Genomic DNA, 25751 nt, shown 5'->3' with positions numbered 1-25751 from the left:
GGGGAGAGATTTAAAAGGGACCTGAGGGGCAACTTTTTCACACAGAGAGTGGTGCATGTATGGGATGAGTTGCGAGAGGAAGCTGTAGTTGTGGGTACAATTTACAACATTTAATAGACATTTAAACAGGAACATGGATAGGAAAGGTTTAGATGGACAGGGGCCAAATGCAGGAAATGGGACTAGGATAGTTTGGGAAATCTGGTTGGCATGGATGGGTTGGGCCGAAGGGCCTGTTTCTGTGCTGCATGATTCTGTTTGATGAGCTCCCTTCACTTGCTGCAATTAAAGGGAGAAAATTGTGGGGAATGGGGGAAGTGGGAAGAAATCAGTTTGTAACACATTCAGTGAGACGGATAGTCAGAGATTACAAATATCCACCACTGGTAGGTGGACCGAGTGGCCTCATTCCCTGTTCAATGAAGCCACGATCCCAATTATTTTCTTTTTCAGGAATGTCAGAGGTGAAATTAATTGAATTCCCAAAGTATTTACCCTCCCAGACAGGAAGAGGTTGACTTTACGTTTGGACTCCCGTGATGCATATGAGGGCGTTTTACCTGCTTATTTTCTGAGAGTGGTTGTTACATATTGATATATAAATGAAACATTGTATGCATTTATCTCCCGGATTAATCACATGCAAACAAGATGCCAGGACTATGCTGTTAGGAGGCGCTGAAATAATTCAAACTGATTCACGTTTTGAGCCTGCAATTTAAATTTCTGGAACCGAGGAGGGTGGGGTGAGGGAGAGAAAGAGATGGGAGCAAGATTAAGAGACAGAATTGAGAGAGTGGGATGGTGACAGAACTGAAAGAGAGAGAGAGAGATGGAGTCACGTTCAATGTTTTGGCCCCCACAGCTTTCTGTGGCAGAAAATCTCACGTGCTCCCCACTCTCTGGGTGAAGACATTTTTCCTCATCTCAGTCCTACCCTGTCCCCTTTAGACTGTGACCCCCTGGTTCTGGACTGCCCCATCATGACTAGCTACATTCTTTTGGTGGGTACAGTCTGGATGCATTGAAAGACTTCTCTTGTACTGAGAGACTCTATCGTATTAAAGTTGCATTCCTGATCACATGCCACCATCCAGATTTCAATCTTGCTTTCATCATTCAGACCATTGACTACAGGAGTGGGGACATCATGTTGCCATTGTACAGGACATTGGTGCGGCCACTTTTAGATTACTGTGTATAATTCTGGTAGCTCTGCTATAGGAAGAATATTATTACATTGGAAAGGGATTTGCAAAGCCAAGTGAAGGCAAATGGGACTAGTTTATTATGGGAAGCCTAGCTGGCATAGACAAGTTATGCCAAAGGGCCTGTTTCTGTACTGTATGACTCTATGACTTTATTGCGAGATGCCCCAGCTATCGAAATGAGCAGATTGAACAGGCATCTCCATTCAATGAAGCTTCATCCCCAGGACCCTTTCTTATCACTTGTCAGTTAAGCTCTCCCACTTTCTCTTCTATTCTCTGTCGCAAAGTATTACCCAGCTCCATTCTGACATTCTGGACTCAGCTTTCCAGTTGGACGTCAGTCCATGGCACCCCTCACTGGCAACGGTGCTTCTAAAGCAAACGTACAAACCTGGGGCAAAAAGAACGACATACCCCATTGACAAACAAAAATCCTGCTCCAAAACCTGTGGTTGGGACGGCACAGTGGTTAGTGCTGCTGCCTCACAGCACCAGGGACCCAGGTTCAATTCCACCTGCGGGCGACTGTGGACTTTGCACATTCTGCCCGTGTCTGCGCGGGTTTACTCCGGTTTCCTCCCACAGTTGAAGCATATGCAGGATAGGTGGATTGGCCAGGCTAAATTGCCTGAAGTGTTTAAGGATGTGGCTGATTTACACTCTGAACGGATATCCCTGCAACTTCTTCCACAGATGCCTACTAAACAGACAACAACAGGAGGACACAGTACACCCTAACATATTGGCCACACTGCCCTACATCAAGAACATATCAGAACTGACAACAAGACTCCTAAGATCATTAGGAATCATGGTAGCACACGTGCCCACAGGTACTGTATGACAAATACTCACAAGGAATAAAGACCGCATTCTCACAACATGCGGAACCAACAAAATACCATGCAACGACTGCTACAAACATTACATTGGACAGACAGGGAGGAAACTAGCCATCAGGACACATAAACATTAACTAACAGCAAAACGGCATGATGAACTCTCCTTAATATCGGTACAATGAAGGCCACCAGTTTAACTGGGACAAGGTAACCATAGTAGCCCAAGCCAAACATAGAAACACACGGGAATTCCCAAGGGATGGTTCTCCACCCGTAATGCAATCAACAGACATACAGAATTGAACCTTGCATACAAACCCATACAGACCAAAACCGGAAATGACACTACTCACCATCACACCAGACAGTATAAATTCCAAGCAGAGTAGAACAACATTGGTTAATTGGAGCCCTCACTGATGATGACACCTAGCATGGTGATGAAACGTCTGAACAAGAACAAGCCAGCTCTGCGAGCAAGTCAACAGCATCAGGGCCGATATATTTCCAAGTCAGGATGGCGAGTGGCTTGGAGGGCAACTTGCAGGGTGTGGTGTTCCCATGTATCTGCTGCCATTGTCCTGCAAGATGGAAGTAGTTATGGGTTTGGAAGGTGCTGTCTGAGGATCTTTGGTGAATTTCTGCAGTGCATCTTACAGATGGTACACACTGCTGCTACTGAGCTCCAGTGGTGAGGATGTGGATGTTTGTGGATGTGGTACTAATCAAGCAGGGTTGAGCTTCTCGAGTGTTGTTGGAGCTGCACCCATCCAGACAAGTAGGGAGTATTCCATCACACTCTTGACTTGTGCCTTGTCAATGTTGGACAAGCTTTGGACAACAGAAACATTGATTAATCGACTAATTGTAGTTTTTGGATTGGGCAGAAACAGCAAGTTCATTAACTGTGATGAAGATTGAAAGGTTTTGACTGAAATTTTGTTTATTGGAAATGACTGTTGTTGTTCTTCTGCAGGCCAATACCCAGAAGTAGCCATAACTAATCCCAGTGATGGTGTCATCAAGAAGGGCAGCGGTTCACTCTGAACTGTTGGTACAATAACATATTTATTCTGGCTTCCTGGTATAAAAACAATAATTATGAGGCTAAATCTAATAAATTTATCAGAAGAGCTGACAGTAAAACCAGAGGCTCTTGCCAGTGTCAAAGAGACAGTTTGTGAAGCTCCTCACCGTGAACTAAACCTTCAGAAGCAGTGACTGTCAGTCCCTAAATGTTGAGTACTGATGTACGTACTCTGTGTCAAACAACATTCCTTTTTGCAGAGAGATCACGCAGTATATCATGCTGCACGCTGTTCAATTCACTGACGGTCATGGTGATACACGGAGACTTTCGATCCCACTTCCCAAGTGAGTGAATTTTCACACTCTCCAGATTTTAATGTTGACCATTAGGACCAGAAGAAATCGGAACAAGAGTAGGCCTTTCAGCCCCTTGAGCCATTTTTGCCTTTCAGTCAGATACATGACTAATCTAAGACCTGATTTTGGGTCCCATCTGCTCCAGAGAGATTTAACCATTTTGCTGACTCAGCTGGGTCTCTTCGCAAACTGGGCCTCATCCGAACCTGGGCCTCATCATAAACTGTGAAACATTCTCAGTTGCGTCTCATCCGAACCTGGCCCCATCATAAACTTGGCTACATTCTACACTAGGCCACATACTAAATTAGAACAGATTTTACACTGGGCCACATTGGAAACTGCATTTCAGGATGAGCCCTCATTCTCATTCTACACTGGGCCTCATCCTAAAGTTGGGAGGTGGGGGGGGGGGCGGGGGGGGGGGTGGGGGGGGGGGGCAGGTGTCCTTTGCATAGGGTGGAGGAGTTCAAAACTAGGGTTCTTTTTAAGGTGAGAGGGCAAAGATTTTTTAAAAAAGTCATGAGGGGCAATTTTATTTTTACTGTGTGTGTGGAATAACTTCCAGAGGAAGTGGTGGATGTGGGTACAGTTACAGCATTTAAAATACATTTCGAGAAGTACATGAATTGGAAAGGTTTGGAGGGATATGGACCAAACACAGGCAGGTGTGTCTAGTTTATTTTGGGAACATGGTCAGCATGGACTAGTTGGACCGAAGATCTGTTTCCGTAACTCTGTTATGAAGGGCATGAATGGGGAAATAGGAAGCAATTGTTCCCCTTAGGAGGGTCAATGACAAGGGAATGGGGACATTATTTTAAGGTGAAGAAGGGGATTTGAGGATTGTTTCTCCCAGAGGGTGGTGGGGATCTGGAGTGCATGAAAATAAAACATTTGGACATATTTCAAATCCTTAATTGCACCAGTGCATGAAAATGCCACTCTAACTGCAGGGACTCCCTGATTTATGAACATTGAACATTTGGACAAAAGAATCAGGAGTAGGCCATTCATTTCCTTGAGGCTTTTCTGCCATATTACCTGCTTTTGGCCTTTATCCCCTCAATACATTAGCTCAACAAAAGAATTCTCTCTCACAGATTGAAAACTAATAACTGATCCAGCATCCACTGTTGTTTGTGGAAGAGAGTTCCAAACCTCTCACACCCTTTGTGTGTGGAAGTGCTTCCTGACATCTCTCCTGAACAGTCTGGCTCGAATTCTCAGACTACACCCTCCCTAGTTCCAGAGACCTCAACCAGTGGAAATAGTTTCTATTTATCCACCGTCTTTTCCTGCTAATATCTTCGATCAGATCACCCTTTAACCTTCTAAATTTTACAGGAAACAGGCCTCGTTTGTCTAATCTCTCCTCATGACTTAACCTCTGAAGTCCAGGTATCATTCTTGTAAACCTACACTGTACTCCCTCCAAGGTCAATCTATCCTTCCTAAGGTATGGTGCCCAGATCTGCTCCAAGTGGGATCTAACCAGGGTTTTGTATGAATGCAACATAACTTCTGTGTCCTTGTACTCCAGTCCTCTAGATGTAAAGGCCAGCAATGCATTAGCTTTCTTAAGTCAATGAATGTCAGAAGTAAAAAGAAACACAGAAATTGTTGAAGCAACTCAGCAGGGACAGATATTATTTGCCACCTGGGGACCAACTGTTTGCTGTTGATGACAACTCTCTATCTTTTCTTTTGACCCGTTAGTGACGAGCTGTGCTGGAGCCGTGTACAGTTCAGTAAAGAATACAGGAACACACAATGGTAAATATTCATTTTGTTCACAAACCTCGAGATTCTAGAACAACGGAGCATACTCAGAAATATTATTAAACAGCGGAAAAACAACGGCTTTCCGTTTGTCTGAGGGAGCTTACTTGAGATGAGTATGGCTCAACTTGTAAATTGTAGGGGAGACACTGGTATCCACGGAAGGAAGACAAAACAGTACTGATATTCATGACTTCATTTGTTCGCAGGTTATATGGTCAGAAGCTGCCCTGATTGAGCCATTACAAGTATCTCAGTCACAAGTCCAGAGTGTGAGGGAATACTCCCTACTTGCCTGGATGGAGGCAGCTCCAACAAAGTCGAGAAGCTTGACACCATCCAGGGACAAAGCAACCCCTACTTATTGGCACCACATCCACAAGCAACCACTCCTTCCACCCCTGACGCTCAGTAGCAGCAGTGTGTACCTCCAACAAGGTGCAGTGCAGAAATTCACCAAAGATCCTCCAGACAGCACCTTCCAGACCCACAAGCACTTCTACCTAGAAGGACAAGGGCAGCAGATATATGGGAACACCACCCCCTGCAAATTTCCCTCTGAGCCACTCACCATCCCGATTTGGAAATATATCAGCTGTTCCTACTGGGTCAAAATTCTGGAATTCCTTCCCGAAGGACTTTGAGAGTCTACCTACAGCAGGTGGGCTGCAGCAGTTCAAGAAGACAGCCCACCACCACCATCTCAAGGGGGCAATTGTGGAAGGGGTGGACGATAAACGCTAGCGATGCCCACGTCCAATGATTGAATAAAAGAAAATTAAATTTCCCAAGGTCTCCACGTTCCATTTCCCTATTGTCAACTTGTTCTGGGAGGGTAGGTGCAAACTTTGTACCGAATGTTGATGTAAAATACCCATTCAATTCATTGGACATCTCATTATTTTCATTGTCAATTTCCCAGACTCAGTATTGTTGAGTCACCTGCTCTGTGACCTGCTGTGAGAAATGTCCGTACATTGCCGAGAGCTTTGGTTTATATTCCTGACGGGTTGGCTCTCTGTCCTTAATTATTACTCCGTATTTAATCTGGAGGCAGCCTTTGCTGTCGTTTTAACATTCTGTTCTCTAACCCTTCAATTCCCTTTGCTTATTGTTTCTTGATTATAGATGACTCCAAAATGGATGGCGGCTTAGTGTACTCGGTCATCACTATCTCAAAGCCAAGAAACACTGGTAAAGGATACAATATACGTATTTTTATGACATTTCTGACTCAGTGAAAGTGGAGATTTTCTCTGATTCATCTCGACCCTTAAAAAACCCAACCACTTTTATTCGTCACTGGTTTTCTCTTGCTTAAAGCCTGGAGCGAAGATCTGCCCAAGCTATTCGAATTTTTTGACATCATTTGAGTTTACTAATCATAATAGTGTTTGTAATTCACCGACATCATTGTCACACTCCATCAATGTCAATTCAGTTGACAACAGGGTGACGTGAATTGGAAGAGGGAAATGTACACTGATGGCTAACTGCTATATCGTTCATCTTATTTTCAGGGGACACCTAAAGTTTGGGCACTGGGACATCAATCTGTTTATTACCCCAATACAACAGCTTAATGTCTGAGAGTGGCCCCTTCTTGCCTTAGTCACTGGGGCAAGGACCATTTGCTCTGGGTCCAGCATGGTTCGCACGGGGAGCATTGTCATTTCCTGTTTCTTTGATGACAGAAAGTTAGGTAGAGGGACAGGTTACGTTGAGGAAGCAGGGAAACTGCAGAAGGAATTGGACAGGCTTGGAGAGTGGGCAAAGAAATGGCAAATGGAATACAATGGGGGGGAAGTGTGAGGTTATGCACTTTGGTGGGAATAGAGGCACAGACCTTTTTCAAATGGGGAAGGCTTTGGAAATCTAAAGCACAAAGGGACTTGGGAGTCCTATTTCAGGATTCTCTTAAGGTTAACACGCAAGTTCATTTGGTAGTTAATGTAACGTTAACATTCAAGACGGCTGGAAATCAAGAGCAGAGATGTACTGCTAAGGTTGTATAAGACTCTGGTCAGACCATATTTGGAATATTGTGAGCAGCTTTGGGCCCCGTATCTCAGGAAGGATATGCTGGCCTTGGAGGGGGGTCCAAAGGAGATTTACAAGATCCCAGGGATGAAGGGCTTGTCTGATGAGGAGTGGTTGAGGACTCTGTGTCTGTACTCAATGGAGTTTAGAAGGATGAGGCGGAATCCAATTGAAACTTACAGAATATTGAGAGGCCTGGATAGAGACTAGGACATGAGGGGCACAGCCTCAGAATGAAGGGATAACCCTTTTGAACTGAGATGAGCAGAAATTTCTTCAGCCAGAGGGTGGTGAATCTGTGGAACTCTTTGCTGCAGAGGGTTGTGGAGGCCAAGTCATTGAGTGTCTTTAAGATAGTGATAGACAGGTTCTTGATTGGTAAAGGGATCAAGGGCGAGGGGGAGAAGGCAGGAGAATGGGGTTGAGAAACATATCAGCCACAATCAGGTGGCGGAGTGGACTCAATGGGCCAAATGGCCTAATTATGCTCCTATATCATATAGTCTGAGATTCACTCTTACTGAAGCTACAGATTACACACTTTAGCACCTCAGAAGAAGAGCTTTCTGTCCACGTTCTGTGGACCACCCACACTAAAATGCGCTCAGGCAACTGAATGACCAATACACCCTCAGGCCTAGGAGCAGGAGAAGACCATTCAGCCCCTCGGATGCCTGCCGTCCCATTTGATATGACACGGCTGACCCCATCTTGGCATCAACTCCACTTTCCTGCCCCCACTCCCTGTAACCCATCATTGATTAAAAATTTGTCTGTCTCCTCCTCCAATTTATTCAGTGTCCCAACATCCCCCACACACTCAGTAGCAGCAGTGTGTACCCACAGCAAATCCCACAGATTCACATCTCTCTCTCCCTTGGAGAGAAGCCATTCCTCCTCATCTGTTTTTTTCAATCTGTCCCACCCACTTCTCCTGAAATGGTGACCTCTTGTTCTAGGTTGTCCTACATGAGCAAACATTCTCTTTCCTTCTCTTTTCCATCTTATATCCCTCAGTTAGATCTCCTCTCATTCTTCTAAACTCCAGAGATTATCGGCCGAAACTGCTCAATCTCTCTTCATAAGACAAACCCCTTACCTCAGAAAATGAAATGGACAAAATCACCTTACATTTAGATAGTATCTTGGATGTAGAACACATATCTCAAAGTGAGCTAGTCACAGTGTCGGAGAGGTCTACAGCGCAAAAAAAGGCCCATCAAGTCTGTGCCAGTCAAAATCAATCACTTCACTATTCTCTAATTCCATTTCCCCAGCATTTAACCCATTGCCTTGGCATCCCAACTGCACATCGAAATCCTTCTTCCATGTGATGAGGGTTTCTGCCTCTCCCATCTTTACAGGTAGCGAGTTCTAGGTTCCCTGCCAGCCTCTGGGTGAAAATGTATTTCCTCATTGATCCCTCCATCAAGGAGAAAAGGTTTCTTCCTGCTTACCCAATCTATGCTCCCTCATCATTTTATACATCTCAATCATGTCCAGCCTCTCAATCTCCTCTGCTCTAAGGAAAACAACCCCAGTCTGTCCAATCTCTCTCCATCACTGACACTCTCCAGCGTCTAAGGCAACCTCCTGGTAAATCTGCCACTGCACCCTCTCCCCATGCATTTAGATACATTCTGTCGTTAAGGTGTCTTTTCTTTTATTTACAGCTCACTGTGATGTTTCATCAGGAGGGAAACACCTAAGTTATTTTGCAGTGAAAAAGCTGGCAGTTAATTTTTAATCAGCAAAGTTACGTTTTTAGCAGGTGGTTAATGTAGAGTCACCGTTGTCTCATTACAGAGAGAGAGAGAGAGAGAGAGAGACAACAGCAACAACTGTTTTACTGTTTAACCTGAGGGTCACCACATCTAAGGCGAGGGGAATGATCATTCACAGCAATCTCAACCAGTGCAGAAACTGAACCACATGCTTTCAGCATGACCAGACAGTCAACTGAGCTAACCAAGCCCTATATGGCAAAAACATTGGGCAACATGGTGGCTCAGTGGCTAGCACTGCTGCCTCATATTATCTGTGCAGTTTCCGCCGGGTGCTCCAGTCTTCTCCTATAGTCTGAAGGTGTGCAGGTTAGGTGGATTGGTCATGCTAAATTGCCCATAGTGTCCAGGGGTGGGTAAATTAGGGAGGTTAACCATGGGAAATGCACGGTTACAGGGATAGAGTAGAGGAGTGGGTCTGTGTGGGATGCTCTTCAGAGGGTTGCTGTGGACTCAATGGATCGAATGGCCTACTTCAACACTGTGGGATTCTACTGCTGTTGATGTTTGGCTCAATGGTGTGGGGCAATTTATTCAGATCTGAACACTGCATTTTGATGAGATTCGCTTTCAATTTCTGAAATAATGGGGAGGCAATATCCTATTTTGTCAGATGGCCGGGATATACGCTGAGGACTTGAATTTGAAACTTGCTGTGGCAGGTGGTGGATTTTGAATTCAACTTTAAACAAAACAGATCTGGAGTTAAGACTCTAATGATGACCATTGTCAGGAACAAAGAACCATTTGGTTCACGAGTGAAGACTGACATGAGAAGGGATTTATTCTCTAAGGGAGCTAACAGTCTTTGGAACTCCTTGCTACAGAGAGCCGTGTGTATGTGTGGCAGCAGGGGTAATGCAGATTTAAGGCTGGGATTGACAGATTCTTGATCAGACGGGGAATCAAGGGAAAGAGCAGGAAAGTGTACATGAGGAATGTTGGATCAGCCACAGTCCTATTGAATGGTGGAGCAGGCTTGAGGGGCCGAATGGCCTACTCCCTTTCCTGTCTCCGATGGTCCTTATGGGAGCAAAATCTTCTTACCTGGTCTGCTCTGCACGTGACTCCTAACCCTTTGCAAACTCTTCATTACCTTCTGGCCGAGCAAGCCGATCTGTTCAAGGACATTTTGAGATTGGCATCCAATTGCCACCTTGGCAGAGCTGGCCACATCCTGTTCAGAGTACACAGAAATAACATTCGTCATCGTCAGTTTTAGGCTTGTTCCAATTGTGTGCTTTTCTAAGAGGAATTGGTCTGTATAACAACCCCAGATATTCACAGCTTATCCTGTACACTCTCACTGTCTTCCAGCTAAAGTGTGTTATTCTCACCACCTACCCCCTCTGTCCCCCACGCTCATCGTCCATCCTCAGCACTCCCCATGGTCACCGCCTGCCCCACCATGCCCCCGTGTTCACCGCATGCCCCCTCCGTCCCCCAGCGCTCACCGCCCGCCCCCTCTGAATGTCCAGCTTGTAGACTTGACACTGAAATGCTTCACCCAGTTTAATGTGGATCAGTGTGAGGTTATCTGCTTTGGGAGCAAAACCAGGAAAACAAATTGTTATCCGAAAAGTGACGGATTGGGATGTGGGGGGTGCAATAAGACCTGGGTGTACCTCCTATGCCAGTCACTGAAAGTGAGCATTACAGGAGCAGCAGACAGTGAACAAGGCAAATGGGATGTTGGCCTTCGTAGCGAGAGGGTTCGAATCCAGGAGCAGGGCTGTCTTGCTGCACATCCTGCAGTACTGTGTGCGCAGTTTGGGGTCTTCTTCTCTGAGGAAAGATGTCCTGGCTATGGAGGGAGCGCAGCAGAGGTTTCCCAGACCGATTCCTGGTATGACAGGACTGATGGATGAGGAGAGACTGGATCGGTTAGGATTATATTCACTAAGAGTTTAGAAGAATGAGGGATGATCTCATAGAAACTTATAAAATTTTAACAGGACTAAACAGGGGTAAACACAGATGTTGCTGATGGCCAGAGTAGGGGCTGAGGGTGCGTGAGTCCAGAATCAGGGGGTCACAGTTTAAAGGAGAGAGGGAAGGACTGAGATGGGGAGAAATGTCTTCACCCAAAGAGTGGGGAGCCTGTGGGATTCTCTGCCACTGAAGTGGAATATTGTTCAAGGAGATACATTGTGTTCTTCGAGGCGAAAGAGAGAAAGTGGAGGAATAGGGGATAACTGGGTAATCAGCCATGATCCCACTGAATGGGTGGAGCAAGCTGGAAGGGCCGAATACCCTAATCATAGAGTCATACAGCACAGAAACAGACTCTTCGTCTCAACTCGTCTATGCCGATCAAGTTTCCCGAACTAAACTAGTTCCATTTGCCAGCATTTGGCCCATTTCCCTCAAAACCTTTCCTATTGATGTACTTGTCCAGATGCCCTATCTACATTGCTCTCTAACTTCATCATTTTCAAATATATATCCAGCTCTCTTTTCATACCTCATATGGAATCCACGTCCACCACTCTCCCAGGAAGCGGATTCTAAATCCTAACAATGCTCCGAGTAAAGATGTTTCTCCTCATCTCACTCCTAGCTCTCTTGGTGACAATCTTGAATTTGTGACCCCTGGTTACTGACATAGTGGAAACAGAGTATTCTACTTTACCCTCTCAAAATTCTTCATAATTTTGAACACCTCCATAATGTCCCCTTTTAATCTTCTCTGCTCCAAGGAGAATAAGCCCGATTTCACTAATCTTTCCTTGTACGTAAACTCCTTCATTCCTGCTTTCATTCTAGTAAATCACCTTTGTACCCTCTCCAGAGCGTTCTTCCTTAAAAAAGGTGCCCAGAATTGAACACAAATGTAGTCTGAGCAATGATTTCTAGAGGTGTAGCATTATTTCCTTGCTTTTATACTCAATGCCTCTATTTTTAAACCCAATGCTTCTTTGAGCCTGCTTCACAATTGTTTCAACTTGCCTGGCCACCTTCAGAGAATGATGCACATGAACCCCAAGGTCCATCTGCTCCAATACACCCCTCAAAGCTGTACCATTGAGCTTGTATTGTTTCTCTGTGTTTTTATTAGCAAAATGCATGAGCTTATATTTTTCTGCATTGAAATTTATCTGCCAGGTTTCTGCCCATTTGGCCAACTCCTCAGTGTCCCTGCGAAGTCAATCAGTATCATCCTCACAGTTCACTCTTCTCCCTGGCTTAGTATCATCTGCACATTTAGAGATTTTATCCTCAATACCCAACTCCAAATCATTTATATAATCAATACAGTTATCAATATATACTTGTCAGTTTCTCTTATGTAAATGTGTGAGTGTATTTATCAGTCTGTTCCTGTTAATTTCTGCTCTGAGAATTGACAGTGACAATATTAATCTGTATCTGTCAGTTTCTGCAGTGTGAATATGAATACAGTTAGCCGTCTGTGCCTCTCTGTTTCTGCCTTGTCAGCATGTAAATGTACTTATCGAACTATACCTGTCAGTACCTGCTTGGTGAATGTGTGAGTGCTGTTACCAATATGTACCTGTGAGATTCTGCTCTGCATAGGAGAGTGTAGTTATTAGACTGTACTTTTCAGTTTATGCTCTGTGAAACTGGGAGTGTAGTTATCATTGTGTTTGTCAATTTTAGCTTTGTGAATGAGAGTGTAGTTATTAATCTCTCCCTGACAGTTACTGCAATGTGGATTCATGACTGGAATTAGCAGAAACCAACAGAGACTGATAACTTTCGTCACACATTTACATTTACATTGTAGTGAATGTGTCGTCATCATTTGTTTGTCTGTTTCTGCAATATGAACAAGTGGGTGTAGTTATCAATCTGTACGTATCAGTTTCTCCTCGTGTATCAAAATGGCTAAGTCTCTGAAAGCCAGTATTATTCTCTGTGATTGTATGATTCACTCTGTGATAGTTATTATTGGGGTGTTGAGGCTGGCTCTTAATCTCTTCTGCATTGTGTGATTTATGAGTTGAGCGTCAGTCCATGTGGTAAGTGAGGGGGTGGAGAAGCTGAGGACATGGGGTGAAACAGGAGGGGAACTGCTTTATTCTGAGAACTATTCTGTCTCATGGTCACACATTTCCTATTTGGCTGTTCCTTTCTCACCAAAATCAGAATCACAGATATGGTACAGCACAGAAGCAGACCTTTCAGCCCACTGTCTCTGTACTGGAACATTCTATTATGCATCAGTTCTACAGTAATTGTGGGGAATGTGAACTTCATCCAGTGTCTACATGGAAAGGACAATTTGACATTAGTTCTATAGTCATCTGACTTTTAATAATGATACGGCAGTTTTGACATGTTTCCCACACTGTCAGGTAGAGTATGTGGATCTCATTCTCCTATGTTCAGTTGTTGTTTTATGTCTGAGTAGTAAACTCTGTGAATAAACTCTTTTCAATGATACTTAACTGTATTGCATTTCAGTCTCAGTTTGTTTTTACATTGTGTGTGAGGTTGAGTGTGTAGTAGAATTTATCTGTCACTACTGGGCACTGTAATAATCCAACATCTTGAGGTGTGATCAGTGATTTTGAGAGTCAATTCTTTTCTGGAAATTACTGTGGAGGCCAAGTTTCAATCTTTTGCTTTCAGCATCCACTGGCTGTGTGTGAGTGGGTTTTCTCTTGTGCTGCCAGTCTGTATCTTAGTTCACGTCTTCTGTAGTGAATGGGAAACAGCCAAAGTTCTTTAATTGTTGGTGCCTGTGGGAGTCATGTGCAAGTGAAATGCAATACAGTGCTACAGATTCAAGACTTTAAAAACAATGGACCTTCGTAACTTGTATGGCGCAGAATCTAACAGGGAGTAATGATATAAAGTGTTGGCCGTCAGAATAACATCAGTTTCTTTTTCAGTGTGTAGTGATATGCTTTTCTGAATAATGCTGAAGTAGCAATCAGTGTAAACTAAGTTTAATTCTGTCTTTCTGTTACTTCTAACTGAAATGTTTGCTTCAATGAACAATTCAACTGCATTGCAGCTGACTGACCACAGTGTTGCTTGTACAGAAAAGACAAATGGGTAATTTATTTTCTGATATAGACAGGACATTACTCTACTCTGTGCTGTGATGGTGCAAGCGATTAGTGGTACTCTTGTGTTGTTCTGTGGTAGGGAAGTGGAAAGGAAAAGGAATTTTATTCTCTGTCACGCAGTGCAGCAGATTTAAACTGTGAAACTCAATTTATTGAACAATCAACACTGTTCAGCTCTGCTTTGGAACAAAATGAACATTTCACAAACCTACCAATTTTGTCTATTTTTATTTTGTCCACTGCTTTGAAGAGTGACTACTTGATTACGTTGATTCATTGTGAAAATTGTATTCAGATATCTTGCTATTTTTCTGTAATACATCCTAGGGAGGGCCAGGCTCTTTGTAGAAAATTGAGATTAATTATGAAAGAGGGACGAGAGGTTTCTTGCTGGACTGAAAAGGACAAAACAAAGTCTACTCCTGAAAGGTGAAGAAATGGAGAACGATGTTGTGATAAAGGTGGGGATGGCAGCTCCTCTGCTGCTATCATACATTTATGTAAATGAAATGCTGGATGAATAGGATGAGAATTGTGTTTGTTTTTGATCAGTGCAGACTCAATAATTTGAAGGACTGTAGACCTCTTTGACAATGGATCTTTGAGTAGAAATCATTCCGAATGTAACATTTTCTGTTGCTTGCAATGTATATGGTACTGTGTGGTTGTTATATGTTGGAACGTGTGTTGGGATGGTGTATGTATTTGACAGTGAGAGAGAGGGGGAGGGTGCGAGAGAGGGAGTGAGAGTGTACATTAACAATTCTCTCTATGTCAGGCTTTGGCACAGCATGTGCATTTGGAATTCACATTATTTAAGTATTGTGATTATGTATGTGATAATTATTCATTAAAATATTAATTCTGTCTTTCTGTTACTTCTAACTGAAACGTTTGCTTCAATATCTGTACTGAATATCTACTTTCCATGTGGTTGGTCAAACTAACAGCATCATCTATTTGTTCACCTTGACTGTAATGCTAAAAGTACCCTTACGAAATGCAGATTTCATGCAGTTCCTGTGTATATATTTTGGATGAGGATTCAGTCTGTCATTCCTCAAAAGGTTTTGACAATGTGAATAGTGAAATTGTTTGGAACGGGTGACTTGAATTGAGAATATGGATAAAAGATATACACTGGTATTTCCTCGGTGGTGTTTGACTCTTGGTTAGAATATATCTCTCTGGAAATTGCATTCAATGTGTCTGATTCAATCCGCTATCACTGTGGCTAGGATGTTCTGTGCTCTGACAGTGTAACATACCTGGTGGTTGTTAGAGGCCGCTGGTGACACTTGGCTTTGTACTGAGGAAATATTACATTGTCTTGGTCCTTCAAGTATTTGCCTGGAGGAAGACAGAAGGGATACCACCTGTAAATCAATATCAGACGAGATTGCCAATAACAAGCTGATCAATGTAACATTCAGTTAATAATCATTTGGATTGTTTGTTTAAAGCTAGCTATCAGGAGTCTGATTCCACTTCTGCCCTGAGCTGCTCCTTGTCTGTTTTTTCTTAAAATTCTAATACCCAACTGAGTGAGACCCATAAACTAACCAACACTGGTAGAGCTCCATGAATAGGACGACCCGACGCAAGTGGATATGTGGATATAAGAGTTTAGTTATGGATCTATACCTGTCAGTTTCCGCTTGTTGAACGTGTGAGTGTAGTTACCAGTATGTACCTGTCAGTATATGCTATGTTAATTTTTTTCATTGATTTATTGTCACATGTAGTGAGATACAGCGAAAAGCTCGGTTTACGAGCAGTATAGGCAGATCATACATAGTAAGCAAGGACATGCAGATCAAAAAAACTTAAAGAGGGGCATGCAGGTTACATTGCATAGGCTGTGCGCTAGGTGAGATCAACATTAGCAAGATTATCATTATTTGAGGCTAAAGAGTACATTCATCAATCTAATAAAGGCCAGGAAGAAGCCATCTCTGAACCTGCTCGTACATGTGTTCAGGCTTCTGTATCTTCTTCCTGACGGAAGGGGTTGTAGAAGATCATTCATCCCTGGAACATGTGGACAACAAAGACACCTACGTCATTGACTACAGCTCCACCTTCAACACCGTTATCCCGTACAGACTGATCTCAAAACTCTATGCCCTTGGTCTCAGGTCCACCCTCTGCAACTGGATGCTCGGCTTTCTGACCCAAAGACCGCAATTAGTAAAGATAGACAACTGCATCTCCTCTACAACAACACTCAACACCCCCACCCCAAAAAATAAGATGCTTCCTCAGCCCCTTACTGTACCCCTGTACACCCAAAACTGTGGTGCCAAATTCCAAATGAACACCATCTACAAGTTCACTGATGACACCACTGTAGTGGGACAGATATCTAACAACCCTGAGTCAAAATCCAGAGGGGAGATAGAGGGCTTGGTGACGTGGTGCAATGAAGACAACCGCTCTCTCAACGTTGGGAAAACTAAAGAACTGATCATTGACTTTAGAAAGAAAGGAGGAGAACACACCCCCATCTACATCAATGGAACTGAGGATGAGAGGGTCGAGAGCACCAAGTTCCTAGAATTGATGACAACCAACAACCTGCCCTGTACTTCCCACATAGATGCAACAGTAAAGAAGACAACAAAGCCTCCTCTTCCTCAGGCAGCTCAGGAAATTTGACAGATCCATAAGGACCTTCACCAACTTCTACAGATGCACAATTGAAAGCGTCACTGTCTGGGTAAATAATGTCCTGGTATGGCAACTGCTCTGCCCAGGGCTGCAAAAAACTACAGAAGGTGGTGTGCGTAGCCCAGTCAACCTGTTCCTGTCAGTGTCTAGTAAATATATTTACACAATCACACAGCAGAGACTGACAGGGACAGGTTGATAACTATAGAACCATAAAAAATGATACAGCACAGAGGGGACGATAGAGGCCAACTATGCGTGCTGACCGAAAGACCCCCAGATGTCCCTTCTCATTCTATCTCGCTGCACACCACTCATAACCATGCACTTACAGAACTTATGTTACCTGGATTTGCACCTTATCTTTAAAAGAGTTTAGAGTTTCTGACTCCACCACCAAGTCAGACAGCAAATTCCAGATATCCACCACCCTCTGCATAAAAATCATTTTTCCTCACAAATCCTTTGATCCTTCTGCCACTTAGCCTCAATCGATGACCTCTGGTTTTTGAACTCTCTGCCAAGGGAAACAGGTTCCTACTGCCTACTCTATCTCTCTCTCTCACAATTTTGTTTTCCTTAATCATGGCACTCCTCAGCCTCCTCTGTTACAAGGAATATAGCACCAATCTCTCCTTGTAGCTACAATTCTTCAGCCCTGTAAATCTCCTTTGCACGCCCTCCACAGAAATTACATCCTTCCTGTAATGTGGTGACCAGAACTGCACACAATAGTCCAGTTGTGGCCTCACCAGTTCCGTATACAGTTTCAGTTATATCCCTACTTTTCTATTCCATACCTCTGCCAATAAAGGGGAGCATTCCATATGCCTTGTTTACAATTCTAAATGCCTGTCCTGCTACCTTTGGGAACCTATGCACTTGCACACCAAGATCTCTCACTTCATCTACCCTTCTCAGTATATTCCCATTTAATGTCTATTCCATTTACTGCATGACCTCCCAAAATGCATTACCACACACTATCAGAGCTGAACTCCATCTATCATTTTCCTTCCCACTCCACCAAACCATCTATATCATTGTATCTTACTGTTATCCCCTACACTACCCATGACATGGCCAACTTCTGTGCCGCCTGCAAATCTCGCAAATAAGCCCCCCACATTCTCGTCCAAATTATTAATGCAGAAAACAAACAGCAGGGGTTCCAACACTGAGCCATGCTGAGCACCACTTGAAACATCTTTCGATTCGCAAAGGCAGCCATCGACCATTACACTTTGTTTCCTGTTACTAAGCCAACTTTGGATCCAATTCAACACATTACACTGTATCCCACAGGCTTTTACTATTTGGACCAGTCTGCCATATGGCACCTTGTCAAATACCTTACTAAAATCCGTATAGACAACTTCCACTGTACTCCCCTCACACAATCACATTGCACAAACTGATAAGTACATACTGATAACTAAACTGATATATCCATATTGTAGAAACTGACAGGGACTGACTGATGAATACATTTACATATTCACACAGCAATCAGTCAGTCTATTTCTGCAATCTAAATATGTGAGTTTAGTTATCAATCTTTATGTTAGTTTCTGCCATGTGAATGTTTGAGTGCAGTTATCAGTTACCTGTCAGTTTCTGCACTGTAAATATGAGAGTGTAGTTATTTATCTTTAGTTGTGAGCTTCTGCTACTTCAAAATGTGAATGTAATTATCAATCTGTACCTGTCAGTTCCTGCTATGTGAATGTATGATTGCAGTAATCAATCTGTTCTTGTTCTTCTGCTGTGCGAATATGTAAATGTAGTTATAAATTTGTCCCTAATATCTCTAATATCTGAATGCATGAGTCTATTTATCACTCTGTCCCTGTCAGTTTCAGGTCAGTGAATCTGAGAGCACAGTTATCAATCTGTACCTGTCAGTTTCAGCTATATGAACATGTCAATGTAGTTATGAATTATTACCTGTCAGTTATTTCTATGTCAATATGTGAATGTTGTTAGCCATAACTAACAGGTAGTAATTGATATGTTAATACATGAGTATAGTTATGGATCTGTACCTGTCAGTTTCTGTTCTGTGAATATGTGACTATAGTTATCACTATTTATTTAGCAAATTCTGTTCTGTGAAAATGAATTTAGTTGTCAAACTGTACCGGTCAGATTATGCTATAATGAAACTGGGAGTGATATTTTCAAGCTGTTCACGTCAGTTTCTGTGAATGTGAATACGTCATTGTAGTTATTATTCTGCACCTGTCAGTTTCTGGTTTGTGAATGTGTGAATGAATTTATCATTCTGAACATTCTGTTTTTCTGTGTGAATGTGAGGAAGTAGTTATTAACCTGTACCTGTTGGTTTCAGCTATGAGAATGAGAGTTTCATTGTCAATCGCTGCACCTGTGGCAGTAGCTTAGTGTAGTTATCAATCTATGCCTGTCAGTTTCTGCTCTCTGAATGTTTGAGTGAAGTTACCAATTTGTCTCTGTCAATTTCTGCTATTTGAAAGTGAGAGCATCATGAGAATTCTGTACCTATCAGTTGCCACCACCTGAATGTGAGTTTCATCATCAGTTTTCTTTTGTCTGTTTTTGTAATATGAATGAGTGACTGTAGGTATCAATCTATACTTGTCAGTTTCTACTGTTGTGTATGAATGTGCCTTGATTCTCTGGCAGCCAGTGAGATTCTCTGTGACTGTGTGATTCATTCTGATGCAGTTATTAGGATGTTGAGACTGGGTATTAATCTCTTCTGCATTTTGTGACTTCTGAGTTGACTGTCAGTTGGTGGGATCCTGGGAAGGGTCACAGAAGTGAGATTGGTTCTCAGATGAAAGCAATCTGTATCATCAGCACCAGTTTCCAGGAATTGTTGGGAATGTGAACTTCATCCACTCACTGCCAGTGTCTATCTGTTAATACCAATTTGACATTAGTTCTGCAGTCACCTGCTTTTGAATAACTATAGTGTCAGCTTCTTGATGTGTGCAATAGTCTCAGGTAAAGTATATACATTTCATTCACTTTCCATGTTCAGTTGTGGTTTTTGTATCTGAATGTAGTATAAATTCTGTAAATATTTATTGATCCTATGTGGCTGAGGGATTAATGTTGTATCAACATTTCTCTGTTCCATGAGGCTTAATTTTATTGCAGTCAATCTCAGTTTTTTTTAAAATTACCTTTTGTGTGCACAGTAGACTTTATCAGTCGCTGCTGAATGCTGTAATAATCTGACAAATAACACTAACCTCCTCTGCTGTGATCAGTGACTTGGAGAGTCAACTTGCATCTGTCCATATCTGGAAATCTGTATCAAGTTTCATTCTTTTCCTTTCACCATTCACTGACTGAGTGTGAGTGAGTTTTTTTTTCCTCTTGTGCTCTCAGTCTGTATCACTTTAAAGACTGGTACGGGTATATGTCAAACTGACTTTTTCTACATCTTTCCTTGTGATTCAAATTTTCCATGTCATAATCTGATATTCTTTACGAGGTGTGATTAGTGTACTTTAAATCAGTTTTTCATGCATGGAGAAAGAGTGGACGTGCTTCTGCAAGAGTCAGTGTCTCAACGAAAATGTGAGCATGGATAAAGTGAGTTTTCATCAGTACTGGACTGACAGCCAGCATGGAACGTACTCAGTCTCTGACATTATATGCCAGTCTGCTCTCATTAGTTGTCATTGTGGTTCACAGTGCAAGAGTGTCATTTTAAGGTGAACATGTCACTTTTGGAAATTGCTGGAGTTTTTCTTTTGTTCAAATCTCTGCTGCTTGACATGAACGAGTCTTTATCCATTGTCATCAGTGTCAGGCCCTGTAAGTGAAAGTCGACGTGTTTCTACCTTTGTCCGTCTTGACTGTAAATTTATTCCAGATTGGTCAATCTCTGGTCCAAATTTTGCTCAGGTATGACTGGTATCCAGAGAAGAACCAGATTGTTTAGTGAAAATCTTGGAAACTGTATCTAATCTAGGGAGGGTCAAGAGGGTTGTCAGGCCCTTTGTAGAAACTTGAAACTAATTTTGAAAGAGGTACACAATTACAAAACAATCATTCTTGCTGGACTGAAAAGAACAAAGAAACGTTAACTTCTGCAGGTGAAGAAATCGAGGATGACGTTGTGATAAGGGCGAGGATAGCAGCTTCTCTGTTGCCACGATACATTTACAGAAATAGAATGCTGGCAGATTGAGACCAGTTATTGTTAGCTGGTTCTTTTTGATTGGTGCAGACCCAATGGGCTGAAGGGCCTTTTTCTATGCTGCGGACCTCTGTAATTTGAAGTTGCTAGTGGAAATCATTTTGAATGTATCATTTTCAATGACTTGCAGTATACATGGAAACATTTGGCTGTTGCACATTGTAACATGCATCTTCAGACAGTGAGAGTATTTGAGATTCATTTTAAGTTTGTGTGTGAGAGACTTTTGCACAGATTGCATGCTTGGAATTCACATTATTTAATTGTCATCTCTATGCATGTGCCACATATTCATCAAAGGATTACTTCTGTCCTTCTCAGTTACTGATAAACTCCATGTACATGTGCTTCATCCGCCTTGGTGACTTTTGTTCTGTTGGTGAGTAGTTTCCTCACATTGCTGTACTTAACATCTAGCTCAGGTATGGCTGTTGAAACTGTGTAACAGCACAATCTATTTGCTTATCTTGATTGTAACTTTGAAAATGCCCTTATTAAATGCAGATTTAATGCTGTTCCTGAGTGTCTATTACAGATGGGGATTCAGTCTATCAATCTTCAAAACAATATCAATGGGGCTACATACCTGCCGTTTGTTCAAAGCAGCTGGTCACACTTGGCTTTGTACTGAGGAAATATTATATCATCTTGGTCCTTCAAATATTTGCCTGGAGGAAGACAGAAGAGACACCTCCTGTAAATCAACATTCAGAAAGTTGAACTAATCATCGTAATATTAAAGTTCATAGTCATGAGGATGTGTTATTTTTCTTTAAAGCCAACAATTTAACAGAATCACAGGTCTGATTCCATTGTTGCCCTGAGCTGCTGCTTGTCTGGAGATTCGATACCAATTGAGTGAGATCCAGAAATTGAGCAACAACTGCACAACTCCATAAATGGGCTAACCGAAGCAACCGGCATATTTACAATGTTCAACTTCCAACACACGAACTGTTAAAAGAAAGAATAAAGGGCGCTATTTTAAATGCTTCACTTGAAAAGTTTAACCTGATCACTCAAATATATGTCCTTTTCAGGGTTATCACATTCCTCTCGTCTGTCTGTATTTCCACTGTTCACTGTGGAATGTCCAAAACAGCGTAAAACAGAAGCTAAACAATGAATTTGCATCAGTGTTTCGAGATTTGAAAACCACAAGAATGATCCCCAGCAGCTTCTTGCCGCTGTGTCTCCCTCAGCAGGCCCACACACAGCCCGACAAAGGCCTCTCTCTTCCCCCCGGAAAGCTGCTCACTCCAAGTTCCAGGACCAGTTCCGGCTCCGCTCGGCCTCTTCAAACAGCTCCCAGTTCTCCCTGAACTGAGCCCGAATCAATGCCGGTCTCGGAGCCCCCCTCTGTGACCCAGGCTCACATCTCGCTGTGCTGCTGGAAGGAGCCTGCTGTTCCCTCGCTTCCCTGGGCGCTGATCTCTCCATTGCGTTCTGTTTCAAATAAACTTCTTCCACTCACTGAGTAAATGCTCCTCAATGGCAGCGCTGGAGGAGGGCCTCACGCATGCGCTCCTCTCGCCAGCAACAAGCAGGTGCAGGGCCAGTATCGCGCATGCGCTGCTTTCCCCAATGATTTCGAGAAACAAACATCAATGGGTCATTTCCCCAATTCCCTTTTCTCCCAGTTCCAGGAAAGCAATTGGGGTTGTGGGGGTAAGGGCAGAGAACGTTTCACGCTGGTGCATTGGCCCTTTCTGAAGCTCCAATGGAGCTCATTCTCGGGTCGTGTTAATTTTCTGAAGAAGGGTCTAGGCCCGAAACGTCAGCTTTCCTGCTCCTCTGATGCTGCTTGGCCTGCTGTGTTCATCCAGCTCTACACCTTGTTATCTCATTTTAATAACTGCCTCCCTCCGGCTCTCTCACTATCTGATGGGGAAGCGGAGAAGCTGACGGCCATTACTCCACCAATTAATGACGTGAATTGTTCGTGCTCCAATTGAGCTCTTTACTCTTGACGACAACCAAACTATAAGTATTAACTCTCTTGTAGCAAATAACAAAGAGTGCGATGATATCAATGGTTCATTCTCACAACGCCAGGATTTGACAATTGTGATGAATTTGGTGACGCAGTGGTAGTGATGCTATGTCTGGGCCAGGAGGTCCGCTTCAAGTCGACCCGATCCAAAGGTGTGTAATAACCTCTCTGTGACTCGATACAAATCTCAGTTTAAAGTAGATGACTGGTTTTCGTGTGAGCCATGCTGCAGACGTCAACCGTGTGACGTGTGGGGGAGCTCAAAGGGACGACAATATTAACAATATTCAACCGTGATTTGGACAAAGAAAACAAACGTAATATTTTTATATTGAGAGATAAAATGAGAATAAACATAAATGTGTGTTTTGTGGAAGTCATTAACCTTTTGTTTTAAGAGGATTTGGACAGTCTTCATTACTGGGGAAGAATATTGCAGACATTTTAAAGAAAAAAAATGTCGAATGTGGGCATCACTGGCTGGTCCCAACATTGATTGGCCCTCCTGAAATGCCCTTGAGAAGGTGGTAGTAAACTGCCTTCTTGAACCGTTGCAGTCTCTGAGCTGGAGGGAGACCCATATTACCATTAGGAAGGGAATTGCAGCATTGTCACCGATTGACACAGAACGGACGGTCGATATATTTCCAAGTCAGGATGGCGAGTGGCGTGGAGAATATCTTGCAGATCGTGCAGTTCCCATGTTCCTGCTGCCCATGTCTTTCAAGATGGAAGTGGTCGTGAGTTTGGAAGGTGCTGTCTAATTCAATATTTGAGGGAGTGGATGTTAGTGATTGTGGTGCCAATCGAACAGGAGCAGCTTTTTCATGGATAGTATCTTGCTTGCCGTGTGTTGTTGGAGCAGCAATAACACAGGTAATGGGGGGCATAGAGGGGAAACCTTTACACTCCTGACTTGAATGTTGGAGATTTTGGACAGGTTTGAGAAGTCAGGAGTATTGCTGCAGTATCCGTAGCCTTGGACCTGCTCTTGTAGCCACTGTATTTATAGGGCGAGTCCGGTTCAGTTTGTAGTTCATGGTAGTTCCCAGGATGTTGATAGTGGAGGATACAATGATGCTGAGGCCCAGGTCAAAGGATGCCTCACTGCACAACTCTGAGACGCAGTTTTACACTCACACACTGATCAGACTTGATATAGCCTCCATCCATCCTAACAGCAACCTCCATCACTACAACCCCCAATCCCAACTCTCTCGGGTATTGTATCGGTTAATGTGACTGATGGTGAACAGAACTGGACATGTAGCACTAACCCTGAAAACAATCCTCCTGTATTACAGCGGAGGCAGTCACTGTTCCTTCCCCTCTCGGAAAGTCTGACCAGGCACCCACTCACCTTGACCGGTGGTTTGCTACCATCCATCATGCTGAGAAACTCCACGATCTGTGTCAGTGTTTACTTTTGAACTCGTGAACTCTGGTTGAGATTGAGAATGACTTTTCGCCGTCAGGGCAGGAAGAGCAAGTACAATTGAAATCACTGGCCATGCTCACTAAAGCGAAGGGCAAACCCAAAGTGAAAGCAGCCAAGAAAACAGCAAAGAAGTCACTAAAGATAGTAGGAACTGCCGATGCTGGAGAAACACAGACAGGCAGCATTAGAGGAGCAGGAAAGCTGACGTTTCGGGTCTGGACCCTTCTTCAGAAATGGGGGAGGGGAAGGGATCTCTGAAATAAATAGAGCGCGGGTAATAGAAGGTGGGTAGTGGGAGAGAAGAGGGACCGGTCAAGGAGGCGGGGATGAAGATAGTAAATGTGAATGTAGGTAGGAAGAGGGGGTGGGGGCACGTCAGTGAGGTGGGAGGAGCGGATAGGTGGGAGAGAAGACGGACAGGTCAAAGAAGCGGGGATGGAGGGGGGATCTTAGGATGAGGTCAGGGTTGGGGAGATTTTGAAGTTTGTAAAGTCCACATTGAGACCACTGGGTTGTAGCCTTCCAAGGCGGAATATGAGGTGCTGTTCCTCCAGTTTCTGGATGGCATCGTTGTGACACTGGAGGAGGCCCAAGATGGACATGTCGTCCAGGGAGTGGGAGGGGGAGTTGAACTGGTTCGCGACTGGGAGATGTTGTCCTTTATCGCGAACCGAGCGTCGGTACTCCACAAAGCGGTCTCCGAGCCTCCAGTCGGTACAACATGTAGTCATATGAAGCCAAAGGCTGTTCTCAGAGCCACCCACATCTCTCAGGAAAGAGCTGAGTCCGGATCAAATGACCCCTGTCCCGGCTTCGACCGTAGATATACCTTAGATATTAATTGATTTGAATAACTCAAATACACACTTCCGTGCCGTGATTTACACCCATCCCCTCTCCCACATTCTACAATAAATCAGTGTAAGGTCCCCCTCTGACTGTCACTGAGCATCAGTTCGGGTGCAATTTCAGTTCATCTCCGTTTCCTTTTCACATATTAAGGGTGAGAGTCCCTAAGAGAGTAACAGTGGCGCAGAAACCACACTTCACAACAGAATTCCCAAGAAATGCCTTCATCTGATTCATCGGAGGAATAGAAACTGACATTGAATTAGAAGCAGCCGTGTTTTCTTGTTAAAGAAAGGCCGAGATATGGGCGTTTAATTGTAATACAATTGCTTTTAAAATCTCCAGTTTTAACTATCTTTGAACGTAAAGCTTGAGTCTGTAGGTTTTCTGCGGGCATTATGTTCACTGCCCTTGTGGAGAATAGGTTTAATTACAGAGATAGTAGGAACTGCAGATGCTGGAGAATCTGAGATAACAAGGTGTAGAACTGGATGAACACAGCAGGCCAAGCAGCATCTTTCT

The 25751-nt window shown here is 43.3% G+C and overlaps 1 protein-coding gene across 8 annotated transcripts in view; it reads right to left on the bottom strand.

The window, feature by feature from the left end:
• The window catches only part of LOC109921544 (histone H2B 7-like), a 331158-nt gene that overhangs the window by 169937 nt on the left and 135470 nt on the right, over positions 1 to 25751 (bottom strand). The gene's annotated exons all lie outside the window — the stretch shown is intronic.

Source organism: Rhincodon typus, chromosome 44, assembly GCF_021869965.1.
Source record: "Rhincodon typus isolate 14 chromosome 44, sRhiTyp1.1, whole genome shotgun sequence".
In the NCBI taxonomy this organism is placed as follows: domain Eukaryota; kingdom Metazoa; phylum Chordata; class Chondrichthyes; order Orectolobiformes; family Rhincodontidae; genus Rhincodon; species Rhincodon typus.
Note: the sequence above shows the minus strand (reverse complement) of the source record. Positions and strands in the feature narration are given on the sequence as shown.